At 41.4% G+C, this 18,201-nt stretch overlaps 1 protein-coding gene across 1 annotated transcript in view; it reads left to right on the top strand.

The window, feature by feature from the left end:
• The window catches only part of LOC145405597 (uncharacterized), a 205,562-nt gene that overhangs the window by 163,120 nt on the left and 24,241 nt on the right, over positions 1 to 18,201 (top strand). The window lies entirely within an intron of this gene.

An 18,201-nucleotide genomic window follows, 5' to 3' on the forward strand; every position in this document is an offset into this window, starting at 1 on the left:
TGTGTGTGTGTGTGTGTGTGTGTGTGTGTGTGTGTGTGTGTGTGTGTAATCAAGGCCTACAATAACACCAGCAAGGACTAAAAGAAAAATAAATAACAGAAGAGAACAAAATTACTAAAATGCTTATCCTCTCTCTCTCTCTCACTTATCACCCTCCCTTTCCAAATAAAGTTTCCATTATTTTTCCCTCCTTGTCCATCTCTTACCCTTCTTTATTACTCTCTCTCTCTCTCTCTCTCTCTCTCTCTCTCTCTCTCTCTCTCTCCATTGCTCATTCCCTCCCTTGCCTTGGCCGTTATCTCCATTTTTTCCTCCTCGTCTTCCTTATCTTCCTCTCCAGTTCTCGCATTCTCTTGTTCTCTCTCTTCTTCATTATCCTTCATCTTTTCCTTCAATTATATTTCCATCTTTGTCTTCTGTTATTCACTTCTCAATCTTCGAAGACTTGAATAATGAATGACGAGATGTATTATTATTTCCACTTAATATGTTGTTAATATCCCCTTCCTCTGTCTTTCCCCTCCGTCTATCTTTCACCTTTCTTCCTCCCTCTTTCCTTCCTTCCTTCCCCTATGTCGCCTCTCTTTCGCTCTCTCTTCTCCCTCTCCAACACTACTTTTTTTTCAGTTTTTCTGCCTCTCTCTTTCCCTATTCACCTTTCCTCCCCCTCCATCCTTTCTTTTTATTCTCATATTTATTCTCCCGCCTTCACCCTTATTCCTATCTCTGTTTCATCGCCCCATTCAATCAGTCACTCCTACGCTCTCTCTCTCTCTCTCTCTCTCTCTCGTTTCTCCACACAGCTTCTCTGCTTCTATGCTTTTCTGTCTCCTTATTCCCTCTCTTCTTATTTTCTCTCCCCTTCTTCTATCCCTCTGTTCCTTCCTTCTGCTGCTTTCCATCTCCCTGTTTCATCTCCCCATTCCATCAGTCACGCCTACACTCTTTCTTGTCTCATCATCTATCCACCTCTTCTTCTATCCTCCCACGCTCTATGACTTCACCTATCTATATTCATGACTCTCTCTCTCTCTCTCTCTCTCTCTCTCTCTCTCTCTCTCTCGTAACAACAGTATTAGGACGTACGGACCGCTAGTTCTAGATGGTTTGTGTATCTGTGTAACTCTTCTCTTCTCCTCTTTGCTCCTCCCTTCTCTCCTCTCCTCTCCTCTGCTTTCCTCTCTTCTCTTCTCTAGCTCCTTCCATCACTTCCTCTTCTCCCTTCATTCTTCAACTCTTCTCTTCATTTCTCTTTCCTTCTCTGCCCTTCTTTCCTCTCATCTCATCTCTCCCCTAGCTCCTTCCCTCACTAACTCTTCTCCCTCCACTCTTCAACTCTTTTTCTCTTCTCTTCTCTCTCGTCTCCTCCAGCCTCTTCCACCTCTTTCCCCTCTCCCTCTATTCTTCCACCCACGCCACACCCACCCAATCGCTTCCTCTAATCTGAAGCATCGATCACAGCAACCACTCCTATGCCTCCTTGAACACCACAAGGCCATTTCTAGGCACTGAAAAACACACACGATATTTACCCTTACTGCTGCTAGGCTTTCAGATGAACACAGTCGTCAGGTTTTAGCTTAGGCAGAACGCATATATAGCCTGAATTTATAGAGAAAACTGATATAGCAGAATTTATAAAGAAAAACATATATAGCCAGAATTTATAGACAAAAACTTATATAGCAGAACCTGTATAGTAGAATTTGCACAGAAAAATCTATATAGCAGAATTTATATACCTGAATTTATAAAGAAATATTTATGTAGCAAAATTTACAGACTACACCATATTTTATAGCAGAATTTATAGAAAAAATTTATATAGCACGATTTATATAGAAAAATTTATGTAGCGGAATTTGTGTACCAGTTTTTATATAGAAAAATTTATATAGTAGAATTTATTAACCAGAATTTATACAGAAAAATTCATATAGCAGAATTTATGTAGAAAAATTAATATAGCGGAATTTAAATAGGCAGGTTCGGTAAAAAAAAAAAAATCCCATTGTCTTTCAGCTTAACGGATGGCTAAGTGTGGTCAGACTGGAGGGCCGATTTGACTAGTAACCAAGGAGACTCAGATCCACCAGATAAAAAGAAAAAAAAGACTATAAATGCACCAAAAAACAGAGAAAATATTATAGGGAATTTTAGAAGCCTTTGACGGGTTGGATTTTTCTCAGTTGTACAAAAATACCAAAAATATCAAGAAATGGTTGTTTTAGGGGCTTGACTCTCTCTCTCTCTCTCTCTCTCTCTCACACACACACACACACACACACACACACACACACACACACACACACACACACACACCACTTTAATCCAGTCTTCACTTTCATCCGACTCAGCTGTATCTGTATGTACTCTAAAACACACACACACACACACACACACACACACACACACACACACACACACACACACTGCTATCGATGTTTTTTCAGAGCGCAGCGATAAAGGCAAAATTGGTCTCATACAGGCATACCCAAACTAGGCCCTCAATAGCTCTCCTAAAATCGAGCCCTGGGGTGGGTTGTTTGTTGAGTGGCTTGTGTGTGTGTGTGTGTGTGTGTGTGTGTGTGTGTGTGTGTGTGTGTGTGTGTGTGTGTGTGTGTGTGTGTGTGTGTGTGTTTTAGAGTACATACACATCCAATTATGTCCTGGATGAAAGTGATGGATGAATTAAAGTGATGTGTGAGTGATGGCGTGTACGTGTAAGGGGTGTGTAGATCTGTGTGTGTGTCTGGGAGGGGGGGGGTGTAGTGAGTGGTATGTGGAGGTGAGTGTGGATGAGTACTGATGAACGAAGGTATGGATGTGAGCGGTATGAGTGTAAGGTGTGGGTGTAGGATGGAAATTGTCTGCACAGGTATATGACTGAGGTGTGACAAGTATACAGAGATAGGCATAGAAAACAAAGATGTGGGAGTGGAGACAATAAATAAATAAATAAATAAACATAAATAAGATCTGAGACATGACAAAAGGAGCAGTGGATAAAAATATGAATGAAAATAAAAACCCAAATGGAGGTTAAGACTGAGGCAGAAGATAAGGATGTAAATGGGCTAACGATGTAAGGGCAGACTGTTTGCTTAGAGAGTTTTATGAGAGGGGGTGCGTATGTGAGAGGGACTGTGTGAGAGGGGTGGATATGTGACAGGGAGTGAGTGTCTGAAAGGGAGGTGTATGTGAGGGGGATGCATAATGTGAGGAGTGTGTATGAGGGTATGTGAAGGGGTAATGTGTGTGTGTGTGTGTGTGTGTGTGTGTGTGTGTGTGTGTGTGTGTGTGTGTGTGTGTGTGTGTGTGTGTGTGTGTGTGTGTGTGTGTGTGTGTGTGTGTGTGTGTGTGTGTGTGTGTGTGTGTGTGTGTGTGTGTGTGTGTGTGTGTGTGTGTGTGTGTGTGTGTGTGTGGGATGGGCAAGGTGAGGGGTTATCATTGTGTATGCTGTCTGCGTTCTTGCTTTCGAGTCATTACTTCTCACAGACTTAAAGATAGGGTGGCCTTACAGGAGTGGGTGGGCTGTGGAGTATGTGGGTGTCAGTGGGTGGGATATGTGGGTGTCAGTGGGTGGAATATGTGGGTAGGAGTGGGTGGATATGAGTGTGTGGGTGAGCTCGCTGCGTATAGGCGTTCAGTGCATATGTAAGTGGGTGGGTTGTGGGCACGTGCAAATGAAGTGTTGGTGAGAGAGACAGATATATATACATGAGTGGCTACGTGAGGATGGCCTGTGAGTGTGGGTGTCAGTGATGTGGATTGGATGTGGGTCTGTTCTGATGTGTGTGGATTGAATATAGGGATGTCATTGGTGGTGTGTAGGTGTGGGTGAGACTCATTGGTTTAATAGATATAAGAGGACGAGCTGTGGAAGTGTGGTTTTATATGGGTGTGAGTAGGTTTTTGAATGGATACAGAAAAAGGGTATGAATGGGTGGGGTGTGGGTGGATGTGGATGCTGTGAGTGGAGTGGGTGAAGTGTGGGGTGTGTGTGGGGAGGAGGGGTGAATGCTGTGAACGGAGTGGGTGTAGTGTGGGATGGGTGTTGATGGGTGTGGATATTACTGTGTGGGATGCAAAGGACATGAAACAGTAACAAACTTAGTGGTATGGGTGTAGTGTGTGGGTGTAAAGGGTGTAGATTTGAGAGAGAGAGAGAGAGAGAGAGAGAGAGAGAGAGAGAGAGAGAGAGAGAGAGAGAGAGAGTCTAGAAACAGATCGTTGGGTGTGTGAGGGAGTGGGAGGTGCAGATATGAAGTTGGTAAGTGTAAAGAAGCGTATGAGGGAATGAGAAGTGGAAGAGGAAGAAGAATAAATGGAAGAAGACGAAAGAAAATGGACGAAGGAATGTAACACAGACTGAAAGAATGAGGGTGAGAGAAGAAGAAGTAAGAAGCGTGAATGGGAAGATGGAAGGGAAGGAAGTGAGATGTGAGATTGTTTTTTCTGTCTTTGCTTCAGTATTATAACTCGATCACTCGTGAAGGTGGGCCTAATAATATTAATAATAACAAATAATAGTAATAATAATAATAATAATAATAATAATAATAATAACAAAACCAACAACAACAATAATAATAATAATAATAATAATTTCTTCTTACAGGTGAGTGGAGTGGATGACAGGTGTGACAGATGTGCCCAGGTAAGCAATTAAAACAGGTGCAAGGGAAAGTATTCCACAGTGGCATCAGGAGCACTTAATCGCACTTTCTATACTCTCTTTACATTAACTTGGCCTAAAAGCGCCACCTCCATATCTTGCATGGTGAACTGCAGCAAGAGAATAACACTACAATATGATGCTAGTCACGAAGAAGTGCTATGGAAAGGACTTAGAACCGTAGCACTGTCTTTTTATGCCACTGTAACAAGAGAATACCCAGAATATGATGCCAGTCACGAAGAAGTGCTACGGAAAGGGCGCCGAATCGTAGCACTGTTCTTTATGCCACTTAGCTACGTGAAAGAAGCTACAAATGGACGAAAATGTTAGTCAAGTCAGGGGAAAAGAACCATTAGATGCGCTACATATTGCAAAAAAGACACAAAGATATTTTTCCAATTTACCGCTACCTTCGCCTACTGTAATTAAATCCAGGAAAACCTACGTAAACATAACGCCTGATTTCGCAAGTACAGCCTTTTTTTTTTTTTTTTTTTTTTTGGCGTACGTGCAAGAACAAGGCTACGAATAATGTAAAAAAAATCTAGAATCAAAATATTTAAAAATCTATAATTAAAAATGGAAAATTAATGATGGAACAAAGAAGGGGACGAAGATTTTTTTTTATGACGAAAGTTCAGGTATTACGACATTGTTTTTATGAGAGTTCGTTTTATGATGGTTTATTAATATGATGAGAGAGAGAGAGAGAGAGAGAGAGAGAGAGAGAGAGAGAGAGAAATTCATGAAAAGGCATCTTCCTTCCTAATTTGTCCCCAGAATTTCTCCTTCATTTAACCTTTTATTCTCTCTCTCTCTCTCTCTCTCTCTCTCTCTCTCCAGCTACCTGATATCAATTAAGATAACTCGGCGTCATCTAGGCAGGCGAGTGAGTTCCATATGAGATGGTGATGGGCGTTGTTGATGAGCAGGGACTGGTGATGACTATGGGCAGTGGTGATGACAGGAATGGTGGGTACAGTGAGTGATGAGGCAGTGATGAATATAAGGAGTGTTGAGGCAAAGTGGTGAGGATAGGATCAGGGGTGTGGTGGTGATGGTAAGGTAATGGTGATGAGAATGGGGAGTGCTTTTGAAAGAAATGGTGATGAGTGGTGAAGCAGTGGGGGTAAAGGTGAAGTAGGATGTGGTGATGAGTGATGTTTTTAATGAGGGAGTGGTGATGGGTGCTTAGCTGATGTGGTGATGAGTGGTGAGGAAGGGAGTGGTCGTGTAAGGCAGGCAGGGTGTGCAAGATGAGGCTGAAAATGAGGACGTGGGGTAAGGCATGAATATGTGGAAAGGTATGGGAAGTGGTGATGAAGGGTGAGGTAGAAAGTACTGAAAGGTGAGGCAGGGACAAGTGGTTGGGGTAAGGGTGAGGCAGGGGGTGAAGGTGGAGTGAGCCAGGGTAAAGGCGAGGCAAGGTACGCGTGAATGAGAGTGAAGCTGGGGGAGAGTGAGAGGGAGGTGAGGCAGAGTAAGGGTGAGGAAGACTAAGGGTGAGGTAAGGCATGGGTGAGTCAAGGTGTAGGCGATGCAGGGTGAGGGTGAGGGTGAGGCAGGGGATATTTTAGCATGAATAAAAATATAAAACATCATCGTAAAGGAAATTAATGAAGACAGTTGGTAACCCTTGACTGTGATAACTCTCTCAAGCTGAATACAACACTGAGAGAGAGAGAGAGAGAGAGAGAGAGAGAGAGAGAGAGAGAGAGAGAGAGAGAGAGAGAATAATCACTGAACAATTAACGCAAGCAATACTGATCAAAAAAAAAAAAAAAAAAAAAAAAAAAAAAAAACAGGGTCCTACATGGCCACTGACGCGTGTACTCAAAATCCATCCCTTCAGTACGATGACGGATATTTATTTTTAGCCTCGCCCAGACGATTTTATTCAGGTTAAAACTCGTACTCTCATCGGTTAAGGAAGCTCCCTAACACCTTTTCTTAAGCGATTTATTATGCCTTTTACACCTTGCCGTCCTCGCTCGTGTTACATAAATCCTTCTAATGTCGCCATACTCTGCATAAATGACGTACAAAAGTATACGAACCAACGATATATCCAGAAAATAAATAGCTAAGGAGGAGGTGGTAGGGAGCATCCTTTAGCACCGAGTATATCAGTCTCGTGAAGGGGTTAACGAAGGTTGTGACTAACCCCTCCAGTTCGAAAAATCTCTCCCAAGCTGAATAAAATCGTCTGGAGGTAGAAAGAATATATTGAAAGTAGCATAGCAGGCTTAAATTACCTCAGTCCTACATCGCTTTCCTTCACTGGACAATTAGGACATATGTTTGAAAATACTTTATATATTTTTACTTTAAAACTATAACACTGTACTTTAATAACTCCATCATCAAAGGTCTCCCATACCTATTAACATCATATGGCGGTAGTGGAACAGAATATATAAAAAGGGGGTCAGCAAAATTCTCCCAAAATTCACCTCCCCCTCCAAAAAAAAAAAAAAAAAAAAAAAAAATCAGGAACCCCAAGAAATATAAGAATAAAAATATGAAAACAAAAATCTCTGGCTATCCCTGAGTGTCTGTCTGATGGTTACCGAGGCGTGAATTCCCACTTTTACCGGGACCACCGAGAGAGATACGGTGGTCTTGCTTTAGCTCCTTCACCTCGACGACGTGCTCTTTATTTTATTGCTGCCACCAGACGGTTTTATTCGGCTCATGAACTTCCTCTCGTATTAAAGGGGGTTTCATGAAGGCTACATCAACCGCCATCTGTTTAAATGACGACAAAAGTACTATATAAATGCGGGACCTTCAGGGCTGTAATGTGGGACCTCTCCAATTGACGGAAATGATACACCCCATCTACGACAAGCGTTAGTGAAGGGCACATGGTCAGAGCCAGTCGCAGAGATGCCCTAGTCTATCATTCTACCTTAAACTATACAAGAAAATAATTCTGAAGAGGGCAAGGAGGTTGTTAGAGATCGAGCCGCGTGGAAAGCCGCCATTAGGTGACCAAGGGCGACGCATATATGCATGTTGGAGCCTTTATAAACGATACAACACGTACGAAGGACAAGGATAAGCAAAATATATCACCGGGTCAATGGGTCAGTGCTTATTTCTCCAGCGTTCAATTTCGTGACCTCATTAACTCATAAGGCTATGGTATACAAATAGTTCCCTGTATTTTAACGCCTACACTACAGAGGTCTTCCCAAAGCTAAACTGAAAAACGGTGCCACTGTAGTGAAAAAGTTAATGGTGAATGTTTCTAAGATCATTCCTGCATTCTGGTACCCACCACTTCACTTTATGCATCACTCACATCATGGGAATGCGCCAAAGTTACTCAAGCGTCCATTCAGCTTTAATAATAACCTTTTGTCCTTTACGAACCTTACCTCATTACCGAGTCGGGACCCTTGAACATATTCCTGTACCTAAACTTTACAAGAAGTCAGTGTTTGAGAGGGGTGCCTTCGCGCGGTCGCACGGATATAATTGCATGGGTTCTCTGCCCTGTTACACGTATACAAACACCCCTAGACTCGCTCTGTACCCTCGGAATATGGGACGGTGGGCTGAAGGGGGTAACTTTTGCCTACTACAAATACAAATTCCCTTCCCCCCCGACTTTGAATATAAGAATAGAACAGCACCATGAGTGTAAATAAAAGGACCTCGTAGTACTGAATCATTTAAAGCGAATAAAATCTTGCAAAAATTCACCTAAAAACACTTCAGCAATCCCAAACAAACATAAGAAGAAATAAATATCCGCCAATTTTGAGTGTGTGATGGTGTGTGACGCGTCCTCAGCTTTAATGATGACCTTTGCCCCTGCCTCATTAAACACATTATTATTATTTTTATTCATTTGTTCTTCCTTCCTCTGTTCTATTCACACACACACACACACACACACACACTAACATATGCATGAATTATAATATTTTCTCGAAGCCTTATGAGACTCCAGCTTCTCTTCCTTAACCTTTTATTTTTTTTTCTGCGTTGACCATGCTGATTCCTTCTTGTCTGTTACATATGCGAACTATATAGGTATTAGAACATATATCACAGAGGAAATATGGTTACAAGAAAATATATCACCATAGATGCACAGTTCTTTTTAGTTTGATGTTGTCTCTCTCTCTCTCTCTCTCTCTCTCTCTCTCTCTCTCTCACACACACACACACACACACAGACGCAGCACCCAAGGTTACATAGAACATCCATTATGAGTAAGGCGAAGCAGTAAGTAATTCCCTAATACCAGTGTTAGAGCAAAGCAATGTGGTGTGACAGCATCACCACCTTCATCACTATCACCACCTTCATCATCATCACAACCAACCCAACCTAACCTTGTTTCCCATGAAGTCAGGTTTAATATTTCTGTAATTCGTCTGGAGCTTTGATTTTAATATTATCAACCAGTTATTATTCATTATTTAGTTAGCTCATTAAACGCAATGATGGGGAACTACAGGCATCAGTTGTTTACATGGAGTGGATATATATAGAGTCTTTTCTTGTATATGTCTTAGAACTCAAGGTACGAAACATCAGGAGACTGGTCTGTTCCACGTAACAACAGTATCTACGTCAGTACAAAAAGGGGCTTCCATCCTCTCTCTCTCTCTGGGTCCTCTAAGACGTGATAGAAATGTACACAATAGAGTTATATTTCTACCCTAACCCTACGCAATCTAAAAAGAGAGAAAAGAAACAGCTGGAATGGAAGAGACTAAGAAGGAGGAACTGCGACAAAAGAAAAAGAGAGGGAAAAAGGAAAAGGTTAAATTTTAAGAAAACTGGGAAAAATCCGTAGATAGTATTTTTTTTCTCCCCTAGTAATAATGTTCTTATCACATGTACAGCCTCCGACATCACTATAAATAAAATTAAAAAAAAAAAAGGGGGGGGAACAGTGAGAAATCCTTGAGTGAGTGTGATTATAGTGTCAGCAGACTCTAGCATTAGTGTACCCAAGTGTGAGAGACAAGAAGAGTCGTGATAGGTCGGGGTGGTGACGGCAGGGGCATGAGGAAGAGTAGGTGATAACATGGGACCGGGTGATAATAGGAGACAAAGCAAGAAGATATATATATATGAAAGAGGAAAACAGTGCAGGATATCACACTAGCTCCGGCAGGAAAATGTGAGAAGGATCAGCATGCCATGTGGAAAGACTAACGGGGATGTTATAAAGGACGAAGCGAGGTACTGTACTGAACTGGTGGTGTTGGGAATGTTGGGGTTCAGACATACTAATGGCCTTCCCTGGTTCATGAGGTATCATTATTCAAGCACACGCAAACATACATACAAGAAGTCATACGTGCATACTCACGGTATATTTACAAACTTATACACGTGCACCCTACATAGCCACACTTTTTCATACAAGTGAGGGAACTGAAGTTGAAAGTTTCCGTAATGCCCCTTTCTCTAGGAAGTCGAAAAAACTACTACTACTACTACTACTACTACTACTAATAATAATAATAATAATAAAAGGCCATATTTTGATTCGCACTGAGTATACACAGGGAAAGATAGGGCATGGAAACCAGAAAAGGGTGACTGTGTGTAGCTAAACGGGTAATGCGTCACCACCACCACCAAAAAAATAAAAATAAATAAATAAATAAATTAAAAATAAAGGTAGCAAGTTCAGACCTTCAGTACCTTTGTGATGCGATAGTAAACAAAGTGATCCCGGTACAACACTGCGGCGACGACGGAGAATGAGATGTTTGTGAGAGGAGTGGAGGAGATGAGAGGAAAATCAGATATAAATTGAGAGAAGTCAGTGGGGGACGAAAATCAGCCTGGGAATGAAAGAAGTGAGTGAGAGGATGGGGAGGTGTGATGCAATAAAAAATTCATTGACTCCACCCTGCTTAGAAGAGCTATATGTGGTCAGCTTAGTTACACGTGATACTTGTACTACACACATGGGCAAATACGGTCATAACTACACACAGCTACTGACGACTATAAACGTACACAAGATGTCCTACACACACACACACACACACACTTACACAAACGCACCCATATATAACTTCATCCTCACACAGTTATACACACAACCATACTTACACAACGACACACATATCCACCCTGACACAAGTGCACACACAAAGCCATACTTACACAACTGCCCGAGCACGACCACAATTACAAAACTACACAGACAAAAGAAAACCGTCACGCACACAGCCTTCCCTTTGAAACCACAAAATTAGCGCGCGCGCGCATACACACACACACACACACACACACACACACACACACACACACACACACACACACACACACACACTCAAGCTTAACCACACTTCCCCATAAATTTATTTGCTGTCAGAGTATTCATGGGGGAGGAAAAAAAGTATTGATTGTGGAGAAGGAAGAAAAAAGAATGAAGGAAGGGTGACGAAAGGGGGAAAAGAAGATGCGTAAAGGGAGGAGGAACGAGAGGAAGAAAGGACAGGAGGGAAACGGCTAACAGACTGAACTGGTATAGAGTCACCTGAAGCCACCATCAAGTGAGTGGATGGTGGGCGTCTGCACCACAGTAAGGAGAGTTAATGGGCTGACAAAGAAGGAGAGTTAATAAGCAGGTAAACTTATATAGCACAACACGATAATTTGATCTCATGAATATATCTTACTTAACACACTCCATCCTTCCACTACGTAATTTCTGAAACAAAATCTTCTTCATAGCAAGCATTACTGTTCTTTATGGTACCTCTGAAGAACGTACAGGAAACATAATACGATAATTTAACCTAATGATCCACTATCCATATTTCACACTCTTCATCCTTCCACTATGCAATTTTCGAGACAATATCCTCTTTCCATCATGCATTACGGTTTTTCAATGTTACCTCTTTAAAGAATGCATAGAAAACTGTGGATTATTTTTCTGATATGTATTTTCAGCGAGATCCCAATTTAGGTTTACGTATTCTTTAGCGAAACACGTGATAAATGCAGCTCAGTTATCCCGGAAATCAGTCCAGAGTAAAATTATCAGAGGGGGGATTTAAAAATAGGGGACGAGGAGTGTGTAATGAAAAATGATGAAAAATATGAATAACAGTGTTTTCCAGGTACCAACCCTCTGTTTACTATGAAGGTTAAAAATAGAGGAATAAGGGAAAGAGTAAGTTAAAATTATAAACATGAGAAGGAAGGAAAAATACATAGTAGAAAAAGATATAAGAAAAACATAAAAATAAAGAAGAGAATGAACGAGTAGAGTAAAATAAACAAAAAAGAACTGAGAAGATAGAGAAATTAAAACGATATAGAGAAAAGTAGAGTTAAAAGTAAATGGAGAGAGAGAGAGAGAGAGAGAGAGAGAGAGAGAGAGAGAGAGAGAGATTTAGACAACACTGACAGCACACTTAAGCCTCTCCTCATGCACATGGCCCCCTAATTGCGCAGTTCTTTGCTCAGCTGTTTCACATGTAAACAAACACACGTGACTCCAGTACGTTCCATTCAGACTCAGCTGTTTATTTATATGTAAAACGAATACACGTGACTGCCAAACCTTCCCTGATCAGCTGTCTCACACGTAAACAAACACACGTGGCTCATCATCAACGTCGTCACATTATTATTACCATTACTACTACTACTACTACTATTCTTTATCTGCAAACCTCCCCTCCTCAGCTGTTTCATATGTAAACAAACGCACGTGACTACAAAAACTTCCCACCAACAGAAGGCAAAATAAATAATAATAAAACGAAAAACAAAATCCTCTGTATTCTCTGACATTTAATTTTTTGAAGGAATTATTTAAGTGAGGATAAACTGGAAGTGACGCTATTTATTATGTGGTTTAAAATTTCTGTTCTGAAGTTATTTGAAGATATTGTACAGGATGAGGAAGGGGACTGGTGTGTGTGTGTGTGTGTGTGTGTGTGTGTGTGTGTGTGTGTGTGTGTGTGTGTGTGTGTGTGTGTGTGTGTGTGTGTGTGTGTGTGTGTGTGTGTGTGTGTGTGAGAGAGAGAGAGAGAGAGAGAGAGAGAGAGAGAATACAAAAAGGAGAGGAGACGGAGATGGAGATATGGAGGGAGGGAGAGAACAAGATACGCATTCCTCCCTTTCCCCTCCCTCCCCTCCCCTTCCTCTCTCCCCTCTTCTTAATGTCTTGGATCGCCAGGGGTCAGGGTCGAGGGGAGGGGAGGGGAGGGGAGAGGAAGGGAAGAGAGGAGGATGGAAGAGGAAGGGAAGAGAGGAGGATGGAAGAGGAAGGGAAGAGAGGAGGATGGAAGAGGAAGGGAAGAGAGGAGGATGGAAGAGGAAGGGAAGAGAGGAGGATAGGAAGGTCGATAAGAGAGAAAGATAAAGAAAAGGAGGTAGTATCTGTCTTGCTCTCCTCCTCCTACCCTTCCCCCTTACGACTTGAGGAGGAGGAGGAAGAGAAGGAGGAGGAAAAGAAAGAAGAAGAAGAAGAAAAAGAAGAGGAGGAGGAGGAGGAGGAGGAGGAGGAGGAGGAGGAGGAGGAGGAAGAAGAAGAAGAAGAAGAAGAAGAAGAAGAAGAAGAGGAGGAGGAGAAGGAGGAGGAGGAAGAGAATGAAAAGGAAAAGGAAGAAGAGGAGGAGGAGACGGTGAGTGTGTGATGATGGGAGAACAGAAGGGTGCAGAATTAAGAAATGGAAGAGAGGGCAACACTTGACGAATGAGAGAGAGAGAGAGAGAGAGAGAGAAGGGTAATGAGGGGATGTTAGAGTGACAATGCCAAAAGGAGGGAGGGTTAAGAGGAGGGTCAAGGGAAGGGAGGGAAAGGGGAGTGAAGAGAAGAGGAAAAGATAGAAGAGGAGTGGAGAGAACAGAGTGAGAGGGAAGGGGGAGGGGGGAGGAGGAGAGAATGAAGTGAGAGGGAAAAGAGAGGGAGGAGAGAAGAGTCCAAAAGAGGAAGGAGGAGACGAGAAGAAGAGAAAGAGGAGGAAGAGAAAGATGATAAAAAAGAGGAAGGGATCTGGAGAGGAGAGGACAGGAAAGGAATAGACGTAGGGAAAGAAAAATGGTGAAGAAGATAGGGGAGGACTAGGAAAGGAATAGGAGAAAAGGAAGAGATATGACGGGACGGGAAGAGAGAAAAGAAGGGAAGGACAAGGAAGCGACGGGAGCGGGGAAAGGAAAGGAAAGGAAAGGAAGGGAAGGGAAGCGGGAAAGGAAGGAAGAGAAGGGAAGGGAAGGCAAGGAAGTTGGAAACAGAAGAGAAGGTAAAGGAAGGGAAGGGAAGCTGAGACAAAAGAAGAGAAGGTAAAGGAAGGGAAGGGAAGCTGAGAAGAGAGAAGAGAAGGTAAAGGAAGAGAGGCGGTAGACAGACGAGAATGGAGAGGAAGGGCAGAAGGAAAAGGATGGAAGAGAAGGAAAAAAAAAAAAGGAGTATGATTGCAGGGTAGTATTGAATGGAGGGAAGGGAGAAAATTATACACAATAGGGGAAGGATAAAAAAAAAAAAAAGTACATAATTGGAGAGGGAATAGGTCTAGCTAATTAGAGAGAGAGAGAGAGAGAGAGAGAGAGAAGTATGGAGGGAGAGGGGTGGTAAGGAGGAGGGAGAGGAAAGAGAGGGAGGAGTATGATAGCAGGGTTGTACTGAAAGGAGGGGAGGGAGAGAAGGACGTACAAATTAGAGGAAGGACATGGAAAAAAATGATGGGTGGAAATAACGGAAGAGGCTGTGAGAAGAAGAAGAAGAAGAAGAAGAGGAGGAGGAGGAGGAGGAGGAGGTGGTGGTAGAAGGAATATGGCGATTAATAGAGAAGAAGGGGGAAGTGTAAGAGAATGAAAGATAAAAATATGAATGTTACAAAGTCGAAAAAAAAAAACAATAAGAACAAAACTGAACAGTAAAGGAAAAGAGAAAATAAGAGAACAGAAAGAAAATGAATAAAGCTCGGAAATAAGAAAAGGTGAGGAAGAGAGGGATAAGGTGTGAGATCACGAGGGTAGGAGGGGGGGAGAGAATAGAGAGGGGGAGGAATGGAAGAGGGACGAAAAGGGAGAAGAGGAAGGGAGGGTAGGGTAAAGAACGGAGAAAGATAGATGTGGGAGGGAGTGAAGAGAGAGATGGAGGAGGTGAGGAGGAACTAATGAGGGTCAGGGAGTGTGGAAGGGAGGGAAGGAGGGAGGGAATTAAGGAGGACAGGTGAGGGTCAAGGAGAGAGAGAGAGAGAGAGAGAGAGAGAGGGTTCCATTGATATCCACATTATATTAAAACAGTTCTGGTAATTTACAAAAAACTCCGAGGAAAACAAAAATCGGAATAATATAAAAAAAAAAAATAGTGTGCATCGTTTTCTATGACCCTGAGAGGCGGGACTTCAAAAAAAAAATTTCCTCCCTCGACGTCAGGGTAACATCAAGAGTTCCTCCCACCTGTCACTCCATATTTCAAGAAGGGAAATCATGATCCACCTAAACAACCCAATATTTTCAAGACTGACGATTACTACCCACGCTGGAACTATCATCTCTTTCACCAATTTATGTACGAAATTCACATCATGTTTATTATATACAGAGTTCATGATATTTTAACTTTCTACCAGTGTTAATGTATTTTTTTTTTACTTCCTCATGCCTTGTATTTACAATGTACGCCCGTCTCATAAAGGAAGTCTATAATGGTAGCCAGAATATACATGTAAAGAAAATTGTGTGCGTGTGTGTGTGTGTGTGTGTGTGTGTGTGTGTGTGTGTGTGTGTGTGTGTGTGTGTGTGTGTGTGTGTGAGAGAGAGAGAGAGAGAGAGAGAGAGAGAGAGAGGTTTGAACATCACCCTAAACTCAATCTATCATTTTCATGCCTTTCATTCCTTCATTACATCACACTCCCTCTTTAATTGCCATCACTCCACGCTATTTTATGCACCTTAGGGGGGAAAAAATAAAGGTGTTCTAAAAGCTCTCAACTACCTGAAGTATCTCCTTAAAAGAATAAAACCCGTAAGACACTAATAAGATTAAAAAGGAGGAAAATACTGAGGTTTACATCTATGGAAAACTGAACATCACATTCATCACAGTTAATGTCAGTTTTATAGCTTCATATACATTTTTTCCTGTTTAACTTGAGAGAGAGAGAGAGAGACAGACAGACAGACAGACAGACAGAGGGAGGGACGGGAATGGGAATGTGGGGGAGGAGGGATGAAGGGACGGGGAGAGGGAAAGGAAAGATGTGGAAGGAAAGGGGGAGATGAGGGGGAAGGGAGGGGAAGGGGAGAAGCTGGAGATGGGAGAGGAGGGAGGAAAGGGGAGATGCAGTGGTAGGAGTAAAATGGAGAGGGGGATGAGAATGAGGTGGTGTGGAAGGAGAGTGAAGGATGGAGAGGGGGAGGTGAGGGAGGGGAAGCGGGAAGGAGGAGGCAGAAGGAGAAGCTGGAGGGAAAAACCTGGGGAATTTTAGCGCGAAAAAGGGAAATGAAAATGGAGATTGAGAGGAGGAAAAAGGGATGAGATTTATGTTCCTCTCTCTCTCTCTCTCTCTCTCTCTCTCTCTCTCCCCCCCCCACACACACACACACACACACCAATCATCACCCCCTCCAGAAATGAGGTCACCTAAGCATTACTGACAAACACTTGAGGCTCTCCAACACACACACACACACACACACACACACACACACACACACACACACACACACACACACACACACACACACACACACACACACACACTCACATAAACAACAGATCACAGACGCATAACTCATACACACAGATCGCCACAAAGACATACATATATAAATAGACTGATATAGACCGATAGATACAAATACAAATAGATAGATATACAATAGATAAACAGACCTATAGATATCAGTATACAATTTTTACACAAGTCATATGCATAAATACAACACTATATCCGCTATACTTTCATAAACTAAACTGACACATATGCTTACAGACGAGTGGCCACGATAATTATACACAAGGAAATATATTAATAGGCACCTCGACGTACTCTTATAAACATACACCGATATATCCAAACATACCCAAGCTAGCGTAGTTACTTGGACAGAGGTCAATTACGTGTCAAGATTGGCTCAATTTTTTTTTGTTTAAATTTCAAGCAGTAAATATGTCTCATGATATTTGTACTTTGCTTTAATAAATACAAACTTCTTATTTATTTATTTATTTACCTGTTTATCTCACTTTTATATATATATACATCAGTAACCTTTAATTGTACTTATGATTATTATTTTTCTTTAATTTTCATCTTCTTAAATATTCTTGCCAATATTCAGCAATTTCGTAGCTAGCGAGTTTTCAGTAATCTTTATTATTTTTTGTTATCATATTTTTCTTCTTTAAGCGGTTTCTTTCCTTACATCCACAGTTTTCATGAAGTCTGTAACTTTTCCACTCCAACAAGGAAATAATTTTTTCACCCCTGTTTGTTAGTATGTCTGTCTGTTAGCAGGATTACTCAAAAACTAGAAGAGAGATTTGGCCCAAATTTGGTGGGTAGATAGCCCATGTCCCAGGGATCAATCGATTAACTTTTGGGACCGATCCGAATCGTATTACAGATTCTGGATCCGGAAAACACTTTCTGCGAAACTCTAATCAGTGGTGAGAAAACCTAACCCATTATGTAAAGTGGTTTGGAAATTTCGTTGCCCTTGTCGGAGAGATGCGCTCCACTGAGTGCCCCTCTAGTTTTTTTTTTTTTTTCTGCGATCATAATTTTCTTCTATAAATATTTTTTTTTTTACATCGATAGTTTTCATAAATTCAGTAATCTTAGATTTTCTCAAATTACATTTTTTTTTTTTAATCTATCCATTCATCCCAGACAATTCACTTTTGCTCCTATTCTCTCTCTCTCTCTCTCTCTTTCACTAAAAGATAATTATTTTCACTTATGTTGCCGTTATTCAGCCTTCACACTCTTATTATAACTGATCTCTTGCTGTGAACAATGGCCCCAAAATACCGAGAGAGAGAGAGAGAGAGAGAGAGAGAGAGTGTGTGTGTGTGTATGTGTGTGTGTGTGTGTGTGTGTGTGTTCTGCACATTTATATATGCAAGTAGCTTGAAAAAGGTACCGTATCTAAGAATGTTATAAGCAACCAAGCATTTATAAATCCAGTATACGTAACCTCTATTTATTCTGTTCGTTCATTTTCACTACGTTCTTCTTTTTTTTTTCCACTATGTTCGTTCTAAATTTTCCCTTACGTTCTCCCCCAAAATAACTTCCCATAACAGTATAGCGCTGACAATGAGACACATGGTATTAAATCAGCATTCAGTATTTTCATAAACTAATATTAATTTCTTTCAACCACTTCCTAATGTTAATTTTACATAACGGTACAGTGACGAGGAGGATATTTTAAGACCTTGACTGATTAATTTTCCTTTATTTATTTATTTTAGCATTTTTCAATTCATTTACATTTTGTTGTATGTCTTTATTATTTGGTATTTATTTTCCACAACTATTTTTTTTCCTGTATGTCTTGT

This window comes from Coenobita brevimanus, chromosome 67, assembly GCF_032717465.1.
Source record: "Coenobita brevimanus isolate Jiangsu-jjx chromosome 67, ASM3271746v2, whole genome shotgun sequence".
NCBI lineage: Eukaryota > Metazoa > Arthropoda > Malacostraca > Decapoda > Coenobitidae > Coenobita > Coenobita brevimanus.